The 21,046-nt window shown below is 33.0% G+C and overlaps 1 long non-coding RNA gene across 1 annotated transcript in view; it reads left to right on the top strand.

Annotated features, from left to right (window-relative positions):
- The first annotated feature begins 3,763 nt into the window (after nt 1-3,763).
- The window catches only part of LOC129234517 (uncharacterized), a 57,713-nt gene continuing 40,430 nt past the window's right edge, over nt 3,764-21,046 (top strand). Inside the window, exons 1-2 of the long non-coding RNA XR_008581551.1 lie at nt 3,764-3,856; nt 15,049-15,236. This is a non-coding gene — a long non-coding RNA (uncharacterized LOC129234517). The remainder of the gene's footprint in view (nt 3,857-15,048; nt 15,237-21,046) is intronic.

Raw genomic sequence — 21,046 nt, 5'->3', positions numbered from 1 at the left:
TTTGTGGTGTATATTGACAGAACATAGGTTTATTTTCATAGTAATGGTAAAAGAATGTTAAATCAGTGTGTAAGGAAATACTAAGTATACATATAAAAATGATAAAAGAATAATCATATGGGTTATTATTTTGGAAATTAAAAAAAAAAAAAAAAAATCTGAAAAATACTGGCGTAATCGACAGAAAACAAAATACACACGCACACACCCAAATAAAAATTCTTGCATTGATATAATACAGTATCTTATACCTGACGAGATTCTACAGTGCATTAAGAAAAGAAACGTTCATCAAATAAAGTTTAGTAGTTTTTAGGCACATTTTTAAAATGTGCATAAATACGTTATAAACAAAATCAGCTCATGTTTAATTAAAAACATTATGTAGAAATTATATACAAAGTATATACACAGCAGAGCAATTTTAGAGGAAATAGAAAACAAAATTAGAAAAAGCTGTATCAAAAATATAGGTACGGAACCAAAAAACATAATTTAATAAAGTTGGCCACCCTTTTTCATGATTTGTTCATAAGTCATTTTCGGCAAAGTTTCTTTAAGTTTCAAAAAACAATTTTGCTCGTTTTGTTTTTTTCCTTTCTTTTACAATTGAGGGAAACAGCGTTTCTCAACTGTGAAATAATATTTTGCAGCCACCCACCTGGATGCACTATGCGTGGGAGATGTCCCATTGTTTTCCAACGAGGCTCTAAGGTGGTAATCTAGGTGGCACGTTTCGTTTCATTTGCGTTTTAAATTGAGTGCCAACGTTATGAAAACTATTTTAAACGTATATGGAACGTATGAACGTTACATGTGCTGCCGGAGCCATGTATAACATGCACTCCATTACCCAGAAGCCATTCAAACATGGAATTGGCAGTATGCACAAACGCACTGTTTTGCTGAAGTATGAAGAAGGATCCACTAGAGTCCCCAGACTTTCACATAAAATATCATTCAGGCAGCTCTTGGAAGCATTGAACTTTCACACGGTTACCCGTATTTCCAGTTTCAGTTATTTCTCTCCATCGGAATCTGGTCAATTAAAGTAGGATATCTGTACTAGCTTGAGGCTTTTGAGAACTTATTTGTATCATTCTGTAGGTCATGCCAGTGAAATTGCCAGGCACTTGCATGGTGAGTATTGGTTTAGTAATTGAATATTACTTAAAGATCTGCTCTATAGAAGGCAGAAGGAATAGTGACTTGCTTATGTCGGAATATAATATCAAGAACAGTAAAAAAAATTAAAAAAAATAATAAAAATTAGCAATAGTAAATTTTTTTTAAAAAAAGCTATCATTTAGAGTTTCTAATCAAGACTTTTAATTTTAAACAATACTTCAACCAAGGCTTCTCTCGATACGTTCTAAAAAACATTACAGGATCTAGTTCTATATTAATAATATTTATCTATAATATATAGTTCGATATATGACGCGTTTCGAATACAGCCTGGAATTGTCTCCCAACTTATCTTTTTGAGAACATATTTGTATCATTCTGTGGGTCATTCCAGTAAGTTTGTCATTTATTTTAATCATCAGTATTTGTTCAGTAATAGAATATTACTTGAAGCGTCTGCTCTTTAGAGACCTTAATTAGGTGTTAGATGATTATGCTCCCCAGTTAAAACGGATACTCTCATATTTCCAGAAGTTTACTCTTCTACAATTGCTTTTTGTTCTCGGGTGTATTTTTTTTTATCTTGTCGTAAGCATTTCGAACTCGCAAGATGCTGATCACAGCATTATGGGATCCATTAGAAAAAAAACATATTTCTCTCTTATCTGTCCAACTCTTCTTAAATTTATCTAAGCATAACTAAAGAAAACCTGCATCGGTGACCCGTATCACTTGTTTAAAACCTGTTGGTAACATTGGCTCTTAAACAGGAAATCGGTCTGCGTTGACTCATACCAGATTTTTGAAAAAAGTTTTAAAATGATATTGGAAACCACATAAAATTGAAGTATCTATAAATTAATTTTAAGGAATTAATTTTTGTATACTCATACTAAAGATATTTTTCTTTATCAATGTATAAAAAGAGGTTTTTTTTAAATTAAGAGCTGTGTCTTTCAAATATCACGGGCTATGAGGAGAACTCACTTTAACTTGGAGCCTCGCTGTAACTTGTTGAGGAATAAACAAGTAGTTACTTCGAAAGGACAGGAATTTCTTTTGAAGAAATAAGAAAGCAAGCAAACGATAAAATCGGTTAGTTGCACTTTCTTGTTTTCTTGCATTGTCGAAATTGGTTACGCATAAAGAGAAAACTAAACTTCTAACCACACAGAGAGAAGGCTTAAGAGCCATATTTGGACCAATCAGAGAGGTTGACGTAGGAAAAAAACACGACAACCATGAAATTCAAAATCAGTTTCGGATGCTGGTTTTATAAACTTTGTAATATTCCGATGGTTGGACCTTTTAGAGAGAAAAGATGGAAATTGCATTAAAAATTACATTTAAAGGTCTGCAAAAGCTAGAAACACCAGCGAAGAATGCTTGCGCCAGTCAAAACGGAAATAAATTGCGTCAAAATATCCATTTGGGGAACTAACAAAAGAGACAGAGTGCTCGTAGGAGCTTCTTTAGGGATGCCGTGATGTAGCATGACCAGTACCTATGAGTTAGGTAGCTGATCATTCAACCTCATCAACAACTGTCTTAATTTTTAGTAATAACAAAATTGGAAGTCTGTATGTCTGGATGTCTGTTACGCTCATTGCGTCTAGACCGTTTTGTTGATTTTTATGAAATTTGGCACAAAATTAGTTCGTAGCATTAGAGGCGCCTCGAAGCAATTTTTCGAAAATTATATTTTGTTCTTTTTCAATTTAAATTTTAACCCATTTTTATGAGCGAATTCGCATAATATGAACGAATAAATTATCTTAACATGGATGAGCAAAATACCATAAAATAAACGAGCAAACGTAAGCACGAGTAACATAACATATTGTCGAGAAATTTATCATTCATTATCTGTAAATATACAGGCGAACAAAATGACCTTTTAATTTTCTACTACAGGCAAAGCCGGACGGTAACCGCTAGAGTAATTATACATTTTGAAGATTAAGCTCATACTTGCTTTAACTAAACATTTCTATGTATTTAAAAATGTACTTCAAAATAACAATTCACCCAAAAATAAAATGCAAAAAAAAAAAAAAAAAACACTTTCTAAACACCATGTTTAAATAGTTCTCTCAAGCTCCGTAATATTCTGATAAATTCTTAGCATCGACATTTTTTAAAAGGAATATTCTAAATACCAAAATGGCAATGCTCCTGGATGATGTAAGAGTATATTTAATGACTTAAATAAATGACATTTTGTAGGGTATTAAGACTTAAAACCCTATTTTTAACTACACAAAACTTAATTCATTGATGAATAAAGCAGTCGTTCAAGCATTTTCACTTAATTTGAAAATAACCAGTAAAATCGCGTAACCTATTGATATTAAACCAAAGGTAAATCTCCGTATGCTAAGCCCAATCACTCTCCATTCATTACAAGCACAGAAGGCAGCAGCGTTGTGTTAGGATATTCCGGAGCTGGTTCAGGTGCTCTAGTAATCAGCTAAAACATAGGGAGCTAATAAACAGAACATGTAGCCTCATTAAAGAACGAACTAATAAGGGCGTAAAATATCGAGGCATTTCCGTTTAACGGGCTTCCTTTGTGAAATATTTGGGTACGCAAATGTTTCCTTTAATTCTGTAACATGAGGGAGAGAATGATAAATCGGTATATGTGATGGTAGATAATGTTGTGAAAGTTGAAAGTTTTAGTTGAAAAGCTGCAGAAGATTTAGATAAACAATTGCATATTTTAATGGTAGGTATATTATTTAAAAGCATTTCGATATGCAATTGCATAGTTTAATGGTGTGTACATTATTTAAATCATAACAAATGTTAAGAAAAAAGGAAAAATGAGTTAATTAAGTTATTTATTTACGTATTTTTTTAAATGTTCAAAAGAATATTATCTTTTTTTTTCCAAAAATGAAAATGGTTCATCTTAGTCTTATAGGTCGAAGACAATTCTTTACTTTGCACCTAATGGATAATGTGGTAGCTTCAGTTAGTGAGTAACATTTTTTTGTAAGGTAGGAAAAAAAAACCAATAGCAAATTCCTAAACCGTTAGAGATAAGCGTATAGTTCCATTATAAAAAAAATCTTTAAATCGTGCAAGGACATAAAATTCATGAAATTTTTGTCAACAAATCAAATTTTTTAAAAAGTTACGAAATTAAACTTTTTATAGTCTTATCATCAATCTTCAGTAAAACATTCCCGACACACTAGCATTTACAACTTAAAAAAAATCACTCTTCGAGGACCAAAATTGACCGAGTTATTAAGTTTTGAAAAATTACTATTTTCGAAGATATTATGACTTTAGCGAGATAGCTCTTAAGGGCACGTATGTGAATTGACAAAGTGTGTTAATAGGTTTAAATTTATTTTGGGTTCTTGTCATCAGGAGGCAATATTTATGGTTGAAAAGACTCTGCAAGCACTATTTATAAGATCAAAGGTATATTTATGATTAAAAAGTTTTTTTTAATCTTCTTTATTTCAAGAATATCTAATTTCAATACGTGAATTTGATTAGAAAACATATTTTGTATCTTAATCTATGGAATAGTTTATCACTTTTTTAAATTTAGAGTACTAATAAAGGTTAAAAAAAATAGTAGGGGAGACCGGGGCAAGATGACTATGCTAACAATTTTTGTTGTTTATTAATTAATTTTTAAGGATAGTAAAATCAATTTTACATGAGCTGTTAGAGTAGTCCTTTGTAGTATTAAATATATTACCATTTAATTTTTCAATAAAAAAATAACGAAGGATATTTTTATTTTTTCATAACCCTAACAAATCGTCATCTTGCCCCAGTACTGGGGCAAGATGACTTTGGCCTTGGGGCAAGATGACGACGTTGAAAAAGGTTGAACATGTCTTACGTTTTGCATATGTTACCTAGCTTTACAAATGATTACTGTGTTTTACATCTTACAAAATATCAAATTAAGCGTAATGCATTGTAGCGTACTGTTGGAGCGTTAAGTTGTGCAGCTAACAAATAAAAATACCTTTTTCATAATTGGAACATTCCTCATGCCACCACTTTCGGCTTTTACAGCACTGAATCCATTCTTCTGTTGCAGTGTCACACTATAGTGCCTAAAAGGGGCCTCCTTCTAGGCACTATAGTCACACTATTCCTCTTTACAAGCAGGGCATCTTATAACACCATTATTTGAAGTTGTTTCAACTGGATTGCTGGGCATGAGTTGTATAGACTTGAGCCTACAGGAACTTAGTTTGAGTTTTTTTACTCCATTTTTGACTTCACGAGCTTAAAACTTCTCTCTTTTTTTAAAATAATTAATTTTTTCCTTCCTCTTTGCTCCTTGTTCTGACATTTCTTTGATGGGTGGTGCGTGTAAGAATGTGTGAGCTTAGTTTTCTGCTTTTCCTTTTTGTTTTCACACATTGTGTTGCTTTAGGCAATGCAATGAAATCAGAAACACTAACAGGCTTACGTGAAATACACCACCAGCTCAGTCATTTATAGCCGAGGACTGCAGTTTCGTGCTTACTAGCACTCATCAGCCCGGCATAGGAAAGTGACTGAGCTGGAGATGGAAAACCTCTTAAGGAAGCCAAGAGTGCGAAACAAACTGGTAATATAGAATTAATGACGACGAGTGACCGAACCATTGCTTCGGTCATTCGTCTGGTCTGCTAATTCTATATTAGCTACCAGTTTGTTTCGCACTCTTGACTTCCTTAAGAGGTTTTCCATCTCCAGCTCAGTCACTTTCCTATGCCGGGCTGATGAGTGCTAATAAGCACGAAACTGTAGTCCTCGGCTGGAAATGACTGAGCTGGCGGTGTATTTCATGTATTTTTGCTTTAGCCCTGGCTAATGGGCGGTAATTTACTGAATATACTAACAGGCTTCTTTGGTGCATCGGTATCAGCATTTGCCATAACTTCTGCTTCATCTAAAGGCTTTATATGTTGATTTTCTCCTTCCAAGGTCTGAAGATTAGCACTATTATTCTCAGTTTCATTGCCAACAAACATCATAGTCCGCTAAAAACAAGAGAATGAGTCTCATGCCTCATTCTTCAAATCCTTTAGCGGCATTTTCCAAATGTAGCTGCTTTGAAGTGGGCGTTTCTTGAAAGTTCACCAATATCTTTGTCTGTGATGATTTGTCCTCGATGAATCAAGTTGTCACATACTTGGCTGTATTAGGTTTTTAATGGGCAGAAAGATGACGCATCAGTAACTAGAGACGATGCGATGTGTGGGGTGGAAACCCAACTGTGATAATGTTTTTTACTACAATATAACATAGCCTGCAAAGTTATGTGAGATTTATGATTGTCAATAACCAACAGAGCAGGAGATTCTTTGCTTGGTTTAATTCAGTCAACTAGTCATTAGATTAACTAGTTATAGACGCTAAAGGTCGCGTGGACAAACACACAGACAAATAAGCGTTCGCAGGATTTAATAAAATGGAGAATATAGTTATTTTAATAGATTCCGAAACACGGGGCAAGATGACAAGCTCGTCATCTTGCCCCGCGTTGCTGCCCGTCGTCTTACCCCAGACTGCCTGTTTGAACGGATTTTTCTCTATTGCCATAAAAGAAGGCGACTAATTGATATTTATTCATGGTAATAGGTAGTATTTAAACTAAGTTACACATAAATACTAAAGAAACACGATATATCTTCTCTGTATCTGTAGCAGAGCTTATTTACACATGCAAAAAAGTTAGACCGTGGCAACGTTAAACAATCAGTGCTTCAAAACTAACACAAATATCGCGATTTCAGCGTCTCTATACTATTGCTGAACGAACAGCGGATAGGAGAGCCAGTAGCATGCATTTGATGCAGTTACCTAGTGGAGAATAGAAAAATTAAGGCATTCGTCATCTTACCCGGCTCGTCATCTTGCCCCGGTCTCCCCTATATTTAAAAGAAAAGGAAAATCGTAAAGGATTGAATTACTTAGAACTTTTGTCATATTTATTTCCGAGGACAGTCGATAATTTTGTAATGCTGAAAAAATGTTTCTTTTCCTTCTACGCATTTCATTTAATGATTGTAGCGAAAGTTTCCGGCTGAGAAAGAAAAAACAAATGTTGTGCAGACGATATAAGTGGTGGCATGAATCTTTCGTTACAACATAAAATCTTTTTCTGAAACAATGCTAGACTTTTGGTGCTCTTTAACTTAAATATTCTCGTTAGTTTTATTTTCCTTATCCTTTTTTAGAACTGATTTGATTGCTTGCCGTGTTTCATAAATTAATTGACGGGTGCGAATTTGTTTCTCATTTCCGACCCATTCAATTTGTAGAACAGAAACTCAACGAGTAGGGTCCTATCGCAATTCGTGGTTTCGAGAAACCTAATTTAAGATTTCAAAAACAATTGAATTTAAATAAATCTTGAATTTAAATTATATTTTTCGCAATTACGAATTTCGAAAGCGTATTCGTTGAGTTTATTGTTTCCACAAATGGAAAAGAATAAACATGACTAAAAAATTTACACCCGTCATAATATTAAGATTTTATTTTCTAGATTAAAAAATACGAGGCCTTATCCATAAAAAAAGAAGAAATGGCTATTATGATGCGGTAGTAAAGATAAAGATTTTACGGTCGATATCCACCAGTACACTTATCATATATTATTTGCAACATATATCGTCATATATTTTTATTTCTGATCAATCTTAAATGACGTGAATTAGTAATCCCGAAATTTTGCATGAAGATGAAGGTTTTCTGATTAAGTTCACCAATATAAGTGTTTTTTTCTGAAAACACTTAATTCTACACACAGAAACTTTTTTTTTTTTTAAATAACGTATGCTTGAGTTATCCCCCCCCAAAAAAAAAATAAATAAAAATATAATCAAACTACAGGTGATTTGTAACTATGAAGATGAAAATTTTACTCCCTAAATAAATATTAAAAACAACCGTCGTCATAGCAATCTGAAAAATAAGAGCAACAACAACGTTGGTCAAATAAGGACAATAAGCAACTCGTGATTGCGCAAAAAATCCCCGACATTAAACTAAAACATTTTTTTAAACAAAAAAAAAGAAAAAAAGAGAGAGAGATAATATAATCGTTTAAAGAATAATATTTGATTGGAATTAAAAAAAAAAAAATGTCCATTTACTTAATGATATTCGGATATAATGATATGGAAATTAGAGGTTCTTAAAACAAAACGACGAACCACTTCAATACCCCCCCCCCCCGCCTTTTAACCATAAATAGACTTTGAGCTTATAAATAGCAGTTGCTTAGTCTTTTCAACCGTTAATATTGCCCCCGATAAAAAGGCCCAACATAAATTTAAACCTATTAACACATTTTGTCAATTCGCATACGTGCCTTTAAGAGCTCACTCGCTGACATCATAATATCTTCAAAAATAGTGATTTTTAAAAACTTCATAACTTGGTCAATTTTGGTCGTAGAAGAGTGATTTTTTTTAGTTGTAAATATTAGTGTGTCCGGAATGTTTTTTTTAAAATATCATTGCTAGGACTGGGGGGCTGTATAAAAAGTTAAATTTTGTAACTTTTTCAAAATTTGATTTTGACGAAAATTTCATAAATTTGGAGTCGTTGCGCAATTTAAAGAATTTTTCAGAATGTAACTATGCGCTTATCTCTAACGGTTTAGGAATTAGCTATTAGTCCACTTTTAGGGTGGACACCCTGTATATATATATATATATATACGCATATATATATATATATATATATATATATATATATATATATATATATATATATATATATATATATATATATATATATATATATATATATATATATATATATATATATATAAACTCTTCTAAAAGCAAAAAGGGAGGGGGAATCCACTATATACCTGTATTTAATCACATTTTTTAATTACAAAATATTATTTGTGCTAAGGAGGATTTTTTTATGTAGATGGCTATCGGTTAAAAATAAATTTAATTTTGTCGCAAAGCAATTTAGTTTATTTTGAAAAATGGCTGCTTTAGTCATTGTATATGTTACATAATGTTAATAAAAAGCAATATTAGTTCTTGTTGCTCCCCAGCAAAATCTGGCAATCATTGTAAAGTGATTACAATAAGTGTTTTTTTTAATGGAAAATTGTTGACATTTTTGATGAGAAACATGATGCAGGGAAAAGTCAAACTAAAATCAGAAGTGTTATCATTTGACCCTTAAACTTCGCAACCAAATTTTAAAAAAAAAACTGTTTTGCAAATTTTGCTCATGATATAAATAACTCTTGGAAAAAAAAGGATGCCAATGAAACAAAAGAAATGGAAGTTGCTGATATTTTTGTAGACTGTTAAGTGTTCATTGCACCCCACTTTTTCATTTTCTTCACCTGAAACTATAATACATACTCAAAGTTTAAACATAAAAGACAGACACACGCAAAAATAAATAAATAAAATGTTTGTGTTGTAGTTGTCCTTATAAAAAAGAAGATGAGAATGACTAAGAAGAGGTACAAAAGGTACACAATAAACTTTTCCACGCTTCCCAAATTTATTTATTATACCTGTGTACAACTTTCTGACGAGCAAACCACTTCAAGATGTAGTATTAAATACTATTACTTTCAATGATTATTATTTGAATGTTAAAAAATCGATGCCAAAAATTTTATGAACAGTAAGGAAAAGTTTTTGTGTATTTTATTTGTTCTCACTAGTACTTTATGTGCGATAAATATGGCATCTTTGAAATTTATATCTAAAGTAGATCATATTTCTCGCATAACTGCTAGGGAACACACACTCAAAAGATTTAATCTAACGTTTTAAAAGATATGACACTGACAATGAAACAACAACCTTCTATCATAATGGCAAATCAAACAATATTTGTAACCAATTTGTAGTTGACTAGTGTTTTTATTTTTTTTCCTTTCTGCAGTTATCTAAAATTATTTGAAAGAGAAGAGACTTAAAATAATTTCTTTCTTTCATACTTTTTTTCTGAGATAATGCACTTTAAGTAATGAACATTTTAAACAATATCTTTAGGAAGTGAAATGTGTATTTTTATTGTGATCGATAACTTTAAAGATGCTTACAGAAAAATGAATGCCATCCAATAAAATATAACTTTTATCACGCTGCCTGCAATATCAAAAATTGTGCTTGACATTCTTTTAGAGCATGTGAAATACAGTGAAATTACATTTAAATTTCCGGAACAATTTTAAGGCTTAAACTAGGCTGATAAACCATCATAAATCCATTTACTCTGGTTGAAACGGGTTTTTATTAGGCAGTATAGGGACTTCAAAAGAACAAGAATGATCCAGTACTGATATACACGCCAACGGCACATTTCTCCCCATAATAGCTGCTTTTCCTAGAATGGTCTCACATCAGCTAAGATTTCTATTTGAAGACGATCTACTCTCGAGGCGTAAGAAAATGGTATCATTCGTATGCGAATCATGATTTTTGAACGACTCATAAGGTAACGGAGAATCGGTTTTGAAAATTCAATCTTTTACACTTGATTCAATTTAAAATTTTCAATGAATTCTGTAAAAGAACATGCATAAGCGTTACAAAAACAGAAGAGAAAAACACATTATTTGTTTTCAGGCAAAAAATCACGAAGAAAAGTACCTAAATTATTTCAGAAGTTTAAAATGTAAAAAAAAAAGTTTAAAAATTAGTTGTAATTAAAATTCTCTTAACATTTCAAAATGCAAATAAAGCTAAGCGAACAACTTACAAAACCACGAAGTAAGAATTTATCCATATTTGCCAATCAAGAAGAGGTTTGGATACCAGATGAAAGAGAATGATTAGTACAAAGGCAAAAAAAAAAAAAAAAAAAGAACTTTACATTGTGCGACACAAATATCAGCTTGTAGTAAATGTAAGTGTTATTAGTCAAATGGGACAAACTATATTAAAATATCACCTAAGAGTACTGCAAGAACATTTTGCGTACCTCTTTTTCTTTCAAACTAACAGCAACAAATGTGTAAGTCGTACAATTAATGGCAATAAACTATACTTATGTATGTGGTTATGCAGCGCGGAAGAAATATTGTGGAGTGTCAAAACTTAAAAGAAATGTAATATGTTTGTGTTGGCGTCTAAAACTTTCTATTGTAATTACAGTAACCAATTGAAATGTGTTAATAGATATAAGGTGCATTATTCAAGAGAACCAATTTATGAACCTATAGTTTTTAACTAATTGCGATCGAATACAAACTACAGAAGGATTGTCTATAAAACTATCGCTAATGACACCGGGTTCTGATCAAATCCGCCAAAGGGTCGTATCAGTACAGCGTTTACAGACTTTCAGGGCAGATGGAGTACACCTAGACAATGGAAAATCACATAGCAATTCATGGTCGGAAACGCTTTCCTGGCGCGATAGTGACGACACGAATCACCAAAAAGATCAGACACGAATAAGAGAAGAAAATATGTTTATTATGCTTAGTACAGCAACCAACTAAGAAAAAAGAACATGAAGGAGACAACGATCGTCATCAAAGGAGGTGTTCGAAATTACGACCCCAAGCCGTGATGCATATTACTACCACTCTGTCGGCTGGTAAAATGAAGCTTCACGGCGAGCACGGCAACAAAAACCACGTGTGCTCATGCACTGTCATTTGATGCTTCAATTTACGTAGCAACATCTAATCGTGTACACCAGACAAAAAACTTATCAGCATTTTTCCTGCATTAATAAACATGTGTTCTCCTATTATTTGTGTCCTGTCTTTCTTGTGCTTTGTGTCGCCACTATCGAGTCAGGAAAGCGTTTCCGACCATGCATTGCTGTATGATTTCCCATCGTCTAAGTGTACTCTGTTCGCCCTGAAAGTTTGTAAAGGCTGTACTGATACACTCTGTATCTATACACAGTTTGTCCTAAAAGTAATGAGACTCATTTTCCCCCTCAGACTGTATTGTCCGCAACTGCGCGACTGATTGGAAGTGGAGGGGGGTGGGGGACTCTAAGCTTTCCAGTCACACCAGGTTCAGTTGCCTAAGAGCTCCCGGAGCGGTGGGAAGTGAATTTTAGTGAACCTCTGCGTAGAGCCTTGTCACGGAGAGAACTTTGGAGCAATGCTATGCAATAAAATTTTGCCTCTAACTCCAAAAGACGGCAATGAAAACGTTTGATTAGTTTACTCAGACCTTTAAGAATGATTGCATGTCGAACTAGCTGGTCAGAAAGTGGCACAAGTAATTCAAAGACGGCCGGGAGGAAATTGCCAACGAGGCTCCATCCGGGTGTTCATCATTATCCCAAAGGGACGATAATGTCCCTCGGGTGCGAGATTTGCTGAACAAAGACCACCGAATGAGTGTTCGTCTGATGTCAGAACAATTAAATTTATCGAAAGCAGATATTCATCGAACTGTTAGGAAAGACTTTGATTTGTGTGAAACATTTGTCAAAAGTCTCGTCCAACCGTTCACATTGTCGATTCCTGTTTGTCCCGGACCGGTGTTTCAACGCTGCCACAGACCCCCTTTACCCCCGGCAGATTTTTCCTTGCTCCCAAGAAGATAAATCTGTCTTCCTGGTGAAAAGCCAGCTTAAGGGAAATCATCTGAAAACCATGAAAAACATTCAAAAGAGTAAGACAAGGTGCCTTAACAGCATTCCCAAAAGTGAGTTCCAGAGTACATTCAATGTATGGAAAACACATGGGCAAAGGTGTATAAACGCAGGAGGAGATTATCATGAAGAGTATTAATTTTGATTACATGTTTGATCAATAAAACTATTTTATTTTATTTATTTATTTATTCTGAAAAATGTCCTTTTTTGTTGAGCCAAACCCTGTATATCAGAGCAACAGTAGGACATCTTAGTGTTATTTCTGGGATTAGATGTCTTACTGCTGCTCTGAAGAAACGAAATACACTGCTAGCCACACAAAGTGCATTCCCAAGAGGGAATATTCAGAGTAAAACCACGATTTACACTCGTGATAGCAACATTATATTACACAGTAATCGTTATCTTTACTAATAATAAAACTGAATGTATCTCTGTCTGTCAGGATCTCTGTGACGCGGATAGCGCCTAGACCGTTCGGCCGATGTTCATGAAATTTGGCACAAAGTTAGTTTGTAGCATGGGGGCGTGCACCTGTAAGCGATATCTCGAAAATTCGATGTGGTTCTTTTTCTATTCCAATTTTAAGAACAAAATTATCATAAGATGGACGGGTAAATTACGAAATTACTAAACGTGGAACCGTAACATGGGTACAAGCCAATTGGCGAGAAAATTCACCATACATTATTTGTTAATATACAGGCGAAGCAAAAGAACTTTGATTTTTTTTATTACGGGCAAAGCCGTGCGGGTATCACTAGTATTGAAATAAAGGTAAAATAATTTATTGCTGAAAAAATCTCAAATGAATGGAGGTTTAAGTATACTGTTGAGACACGTCTTGCGTGAATACACGAGGCGATACAGTCGAGCATTGCCGCATAGCAGTCTCGTACGTTATCTTACGTCATCTTGCACCCCAGTTACTGCATACGCACTGTTGCAAATTTGATCAAATTTACTGACTCAAGCGCTTCCGGATATGCTTGATTTGGAAAAAATCAGTGCATCTCATAGGTCCAAGAAATTGATAATTATGTAGAGAAAGTATCCTGACACCTTTGTTTTGCGTGACTGAACATTGTTCTATTACAAATAATCCTTGAATCCCCGCCAGGTGTACCAACACGTGCGGCTGAAAAATAACACTAATGAATTAATTTGGTGTCATGGTGCTGCAGATCGATAACAGGGATAACTATTTTTTGTATCTTACCGCTCTTTGTGATGTACTTGATAGCGCATAAAATTAAAAATTAAATTTTTAAAAATATATTTCAAGGGTATTTATTAAGCCTAGAAAATCCCGCATCAGTTTGTTTATTAATAGTATTGTTAAATATATATAAAAAACGCCTTTTTTATAAAACGTCGTAAGAAGAATCCTGCTTTAGTGGTCGATGGCCGAAGAAGACCGACTCGAATGCCTTCAAAACCATTACGAAATCTTCTGTAACGCTTACGACTTTAAAAACGAAGATTGGTAAGGAGAGTAACGATTTCAGTTGATAGTAGAATTCAGTTAATAGTAGAAAAGCTGATAGTAGAATTTGAGTATGATGCAGAACCCACGAAGCAATAAACCCAGTTTGTCAACATGTTACTGTGCAATCTTGTGTTGACTACATATAGGTATGGAATGTTTTTACATGGCATGGACTTAGTCCTCTGGTCTAATTGAACCTATGATTGACTAAAAATGGTTATATCAGCTAATTTAAGAAAGCTTAAAGTAATTTTTTACTTCATTTATCCAAAAAACGATAGAATTTTAAGAGATGACAATACATACTGTAACTTGGCCACAAGCAATCGCAACTGGCTAGAAACATTTTCTGGACAGTTCGAGCAAAGGATCTGTCCCTTTAGGATACTCGATAGGAAATGCTGTAATTATTTTTGATCTGAAATGAAAATTTTTTCTCAGGTATTTACTTCTGGGTTTTGAACAATATTTCTGTGGATAACATCCTACAACTTGTTCAGTCCTTAACGCCACGTCGAGTTGTCTATTCCGCGAAATATGAGTCCGACACTGTATTAAGAAGTGTCGCATGACTTTTGGGACCTCAGTATTTAATACTGCAGTAAATAGTTTTAAGTATTGTATTTGAATGTTTTGTTTATATATATATATATATATATATATATATATATATATATATATATATATATATATATATATATATATATATATATATATATATATATATATATATATATATATATATATATATATGCATTGTTTATTGAAACATAATATGACAACTATTCTGTTGGATTGTCTCTCTTCCAAAGTGCACACATGCCATTAGTATTCGTTTATAGGGTCGGCAACCATTCACAGCACGGCAACACATTGCCACAAAGAAAGGACAAGAACAGGGGAGAGAAGGTACACCTAAGCCCGGGCCAAGATTCGAATCTGGGACCTTCCCAGAGCTGTCAGAGCTATCTGAACACTAGACTACCTCAAGACAAGACCACTCTATCCTAAATGTTAAGAATAATTAATGGTAAGCGTAACCCTCCAAGTCATATTTCATTTCATCCTGAAAAATTAGCTTTTTTAAAATAGTATGTCACCTGCATTGTTTTATTAAATCATACTGTTTTTATTCATTTATTTATTTATTTTTTAATGACAGTATCTCCTCTTGAAAATCCCAAGTAGTATTTCTTGTGCTATTTCATAATTCTGTTTGGTTTTGTTTTGTTTTAAATGCTTATTTTGTGTCTTACCATGTAACAAAAATATTTAAAAAGGCATAAAAACAATAAGTAAATTCAATGAATTTAACTCCCAAAGTAATACTGCTCTAAGAACCATGATAATTTCTGAAAAACTTCTGAAAGGGCACTATGAAGGTTTCCAGAAAGCGTTTCAAGACAAAAAAAAGTATGAAAATCCTTTTCTTATGCACGCTGCTTTCTCAACATTTTTATGAAAGTGATTCTCTTTGATGGTAACGGTACGTGACTAAAAGTAAGCTTACGCGGATTACTTTTCTCTTATTTTTATCATTTCTGAACAAGAGAGTTTTTTTTCCTTTTATGAGGGTGCATTTATTACTTTCATCAGATCCTTCTTTCTGAATGCACAAAAAAGTGGCAAGGCGTTTAGAAAGCAATTTTCTTTTAATATTGCTTCCTTTAAAATAATGTGTCGATTACGGCTCTTGCGTCATATGTGTCACACAGAAAGCGTAAAAAAAAAAAAAAAGAAAAGAAAAAAAAGAAAAGAAAAGAAAAAGAAAAAGTTTCAGTTTTGAAACTTTGAATTTAATATTGCAATAGGACCCTACTCGTTGGGTTTCTTGTTTCTACTAATGGCTTTTATCGCAACCACAATTTGAATTTAAAACGTCGAGATTCAAATGAATGTCAGGGGTTGTATGTTGTGTTCTTTATACTCTTTCGCGTAAGATTAAAAAATAACAATAATGAATAAAAAATAAAAGGTAAGATACAAGGTCGATGCTGTTCGTTACCATCGTCTTATTGAATAAAAAGTTCATTTGGTATGTTAGATAGTCCTTTTTTTAGGTATATTGAAATCATATGTCACTTTCACATAAATACCATTATAATTGAAATCAAATGCAGCAGTCGTGCGTTGATTAAAAAAAATAACAACGTAAAGTTTATTTATTGCTGTTATATCATTCTGATAGAAAATTTTAATCTTTGTACATAAATGGCTACTTCTGTATGTATGTCTGAGGTAAGTTTCAAAACTATTTGCCCGATATTAAAAAAAATTTCACCATAGATAGCTACATTATCAGGAAGCAACATAGACTATATTTTATTTCAAAAAAATTTAGTTTAAAAAAGTTATGATTTAAAACACAGTAAATTTCATGTTATTTCCCCATTAAATGAATAAATATAAATTTCATTGTTACAAAAACTCGTTGCCTTACAACAGCAATATTAATAGTAATCATAATGAAAATTTTGAACCAAGGCATCTCTGGAGCAAGCATGAAATTTATTGCTTTGTTAGGATTTTTATCTTCATCTATGCCAATAATCGATAATGGAACTAAGTAAAAAGACAATTGATTTTGGCAACAGTTGGAAAATAGAAAGTGTTTATTGTCTGAAATTACCCACGATTACTAAATTCGGGTCATGAAAAAGTTATTGTATGGTAATGAGTGACTTTTATTCTATTGGGTACGCTGATTTCAAATATGACATCAAGTTTTCTTAATGACATAAGATATTTTCACCATGTGGACTTTAACATATATGCAGAAAAGCCTATTTTTTACAATTCTGAGGGAAAGAGTCTTTTCCAAATATGTGTAAGTTTATTACTTGCAAACGAGTTTATACATCAAACATAAAGTTGGAAATCAGTAACTAAATATACATACTAATTTCATACAAATAAGAACATTGTAATAATCAATCATAACGATTCGATTAAAACGGAAGGCAATCTTTTCAACTGGCGCTGTTTTTGCAACCAAACACTACGTAATAATGTTTCTCGGTTTTCATTTCACCATGTAACCAACATATCGCAATTTAAATAATCTTTAAAACTTTTGTTAAAATGTAAAATAATCCGCTAACTAAATTAGACAAATCTATAAACAGCACAAAAACTTCCATTAGTTTGTCTTTGTTCACAATTTCAAAGACTGGCCAAGTTTTGCTTCTTATTTCGAATGAAAATATTTAGCATCATTTTATGATCACCAAAAATATATCAGTATTTGGTGACAATATCTCTTTGATGAAAATTATTAACAGTTTTTCAAGGTAGGGAGGGGGAGCATTATCTAAGGTATCCCAAAACGCAAATTTGGTAACCTTTTAAAATCTCATCAAGAACCCACAATAATTGAAATTTCCCAAAACAACTAAAGTATAGTGCCTAGAAAGAATAGTGTGCCGATCGGCGCTTTTTCCCCTTCGATTCTTGAAGACAAAATGTATGAAAACCGCTAGAGGGCAGTGCGGTCGAGGTGTACGTTCAATTTCGCGGTGTTTACATTAGTAGACGCGGGATTTTGTTACAATTTAGTTCCGCGTTTCTCTTTTTTACCTTTATTTCGTGAATATTTCATGAAACAGCGTTTAAGGCTTTTAATGGAGGCATCAAAGTTTAATATTAGAAGAAGTAAAGCTTCATCTTGTTTCGTACCAGGGTGCAAAAGTGGATACAAAACATGCAAAGAAAAAGTTTCGCTTTATAAAGCTCCAGCAGATGAAGAAAAACTAAAGAAGTGGAACTCGTTAATTCCCAGGTTAGATAAAGTTTTTGATAAATATTGCTCAATTTGTGCTCTGCATTTCGAAAAACATTTTATTGAAACGCATTATAAGCATATTATAAATGGTGAGGAAATTTTAATTCCTCGAGGAAGACCTTTTTGAAAGATGAGGCAATTCCGACAATTTTCCCAAATCTGCTAACATACTTTACTAAAAAAATACCAAAGCAAAGGTCCATCAGGAATTATGCAGTTAAGAAAAATGTTCCCTGTTTGAAAAAAAATTAAACTTGATCTTTCCGCAGATGAAACTGAAATAACCACGTATAAATCTATTATAGATGAAATTGTTCATATTAATTTGCCTAACGAATATTGGGTTTGTATGAAATTTAAAAAATCTCCAAATATTGTAGTTTTTGTATATAATGAAAATTATGTGGAAAATAATATTGACGATAAAAAGATCATTATTGAAGTAGAAGAAAATTTACAAATCAATGCTACGATTTTAGTCAAAGGTGTAAAAGTAGATTATCCTGTTCTTAAATCAGTGTCGGATGTCAGAAAACTTTTTATTGACGTTGATGCTAGAATCGAGTGCAATGGGATGGGTACATCAGAGGAATTCAAATTTGTGTTGCCTGTAATGAAACGAACTGAATATTTTGCTGATGGTTCATCTTTAAGACACTGTAAATGTCAAGGTTTTGTATTGAGTGAAAAATTAAGTTTTTTGTAAAAAGAAACGTAAATATTTGTTGACACAGAGAGCTCTGAAAAACAAAAGAAATTTAGCAAATTTATAAAGAAGTATGGTTGCGGAAAAATTAAAAACATGCATCAAGTAACTTACCGTCTGAAGAAAAAAATTAATAGATTTATCAAACAAATTAAAAGTTAAGGAAATTAAGAATAAGGCGAAACTTTCGACACCTTTACAGTTAACTTCGGAAACTGTTTTTAAAATTTAAAAATAAAAAAAGAACAAAATCGAATTTTCGATAAATCGCTTCGAGGTGCACACCCCCATGCTACAAACTAACTTTGTACTAAATTTCATGAAAATCGGCCGAACGGTATAGGCGCTGTGCGCATCACAGGGATCCAGACAGAATTCCGGACAGAAATCCAGACAGAAATCCAGACAGAGAGACTCATTTTTATTATTAGTAGAGAAATAAGAGACGCGCTGTTATTGAATACTTAAGGGCCATTCATTAATTACGTAAGGATTATTTTGACAATTTTTGACCCCCCTCCCCCCATGTAAGGGTACGTAAGAATTTTCACCCCCCCCCCACCCCCCATTTTTATGTAAGATTCCATTTTGTTTTTCAAAATGATAAAATAACAAATCTTGAATCGTTACATCACTGGAATCGTTATTAAATTCACATTATTAAATTAAACCTTTTACGTAAAGAAATAGTTACTAAAAAGAATCTAAACTGAATGTTTTTTCGACTTTTTTTTTTTTTTTTTGATGTAATATTAATTACAAATAAAACATGCCGTACGCAATGCGACTCCTTTATTATATTTTATACTATAAATTCTTTGTAAAACAAATAAAAAAACATCTTATCCTAACACGTTTCTTACCTTCCAGACGCAAATGGAATATAATCTCTGCCAAATCACTTGACCGCGCAATTTCTAATGTGAAATATCGACTTGGAAAATATTATGTAAGAATGAGTTTGACCCTCCCCCCAAGTAAGGGTACGTAGAGGCTTTTCCAACCCCCCTCCCCCTCGGGACCCTTACGTATTTAATGAATGGGCCCTTATAGTCTACTATTTTCATTGAAGTAAGGTAGTTTTATAATAAGGTAATAAGGTAATTTTATATGCTTCAAAAAATAAACGAACACCCATGTAACAATTAGCACTTATTACAGAATTTGTCTTATGCGCAAAAATAAGTTTAATCCGAAAAACGGGGCTTTTAAACTGCGAAATCAGCATGCAATCGCTGATTTAAAACGAGTCTGATTGAGGAGCATAACGTACTACTCGAGTGTAGCGCCACCTGGATTTTCCTCAGATCTGACCTCACTTTTTCCCCGCCGATCGGCACACTACTCTTTCTAGGCACTATAACTAAAGCAAGTATAGTTGGATTACGAGCTGCTACATGTTTTAAAACCGTTTATGTTTCAATAATCATATGGAAAAAGCTTTAGACTATGTTCAAAAATAAATAAATAAATAAATAAGTAAATAAAAAACAGATAAATCGTTATGAACTGGAGAAATTATATGTTTTTGAAATTCTTCAATTTATTTTTTGCATAAATGTCGTGCTTTCGTTTCTAACAATACTATTTCAGTCTTTATACTTATTTCTATTTTACTTTTATGAGCGAATCACTTCAAAGCAGGGTGTTTTGAGTTATTTCAGTTAAAACGGAAAACGAATGAAATTAGCGATTGTTTCTTACAATTATTACTGACCCAGGCAACGCCGGGTATTTTTGCTAGTTATAAATAATTGATCTTCTTTGCTAATAATAAAGCTGAAAGTCTTTAAGGCTGGATCTCTGGATATCTGGATTTTTGTATGTCTGGGTGTCTATTACATCCATACGCCTAGACTGTTCGGCCGATTTTCATGAAATTTGGCACCAAATTAGTTCTTAGCATAGGGGTGAGCACGTCGAAGAGATTTTTGATTTTGTTCTTTTTCTATCCCAATTTTAAGAACATTTTGCAGAGCAAATTATAATAACGTAGACGAAAAAAATATACCAAATTCACATAACGTGGAACCGTAACATGGGCGAGCCATTTAACGAAGAAAATTGACGAGAAATTCATCATCCATTATTTGTAAATATAGAGGCGACCAAATGATCTTTTAATTTTTTACTATACGGGTACCGATAGTACTTAATAAGACAATAATACTAATCAACATCAAACTTGTTTCTTACATTTTGTTCTTCTAGTCGGGTTATTTAATAAATTTATTTAACCCATTCCATAATCAGCCCGAAACCCCTTAACGCGCATGCCGCAGATAAGTTACTTTTTGCTACCTTGTAATAGCGCTTTTCTCCAAATTTTGCTCTCGGGATTTTAATGTTGTTT

The sequence above is a fragment of the Uloborus diversus genome, chromosome 1 (assembly GCF_026930045.1).
Source record: "Uloborus diversus isolate 005 chromosome 1, Udiv.v.3.1, whole genome shotgun sequence".
Taxonomy (NCBI): Eukaryota; Metazoa; Arthropoda; class Arachnida; order Araneae; family Uloboridae; genus Uloborus; species Uloborus diversus.
The sequence above is the reverse complement of the archived record's forward strand: the minus strand, read 5'-3'. Positions and strand labels throughout refer to the sequence as shown.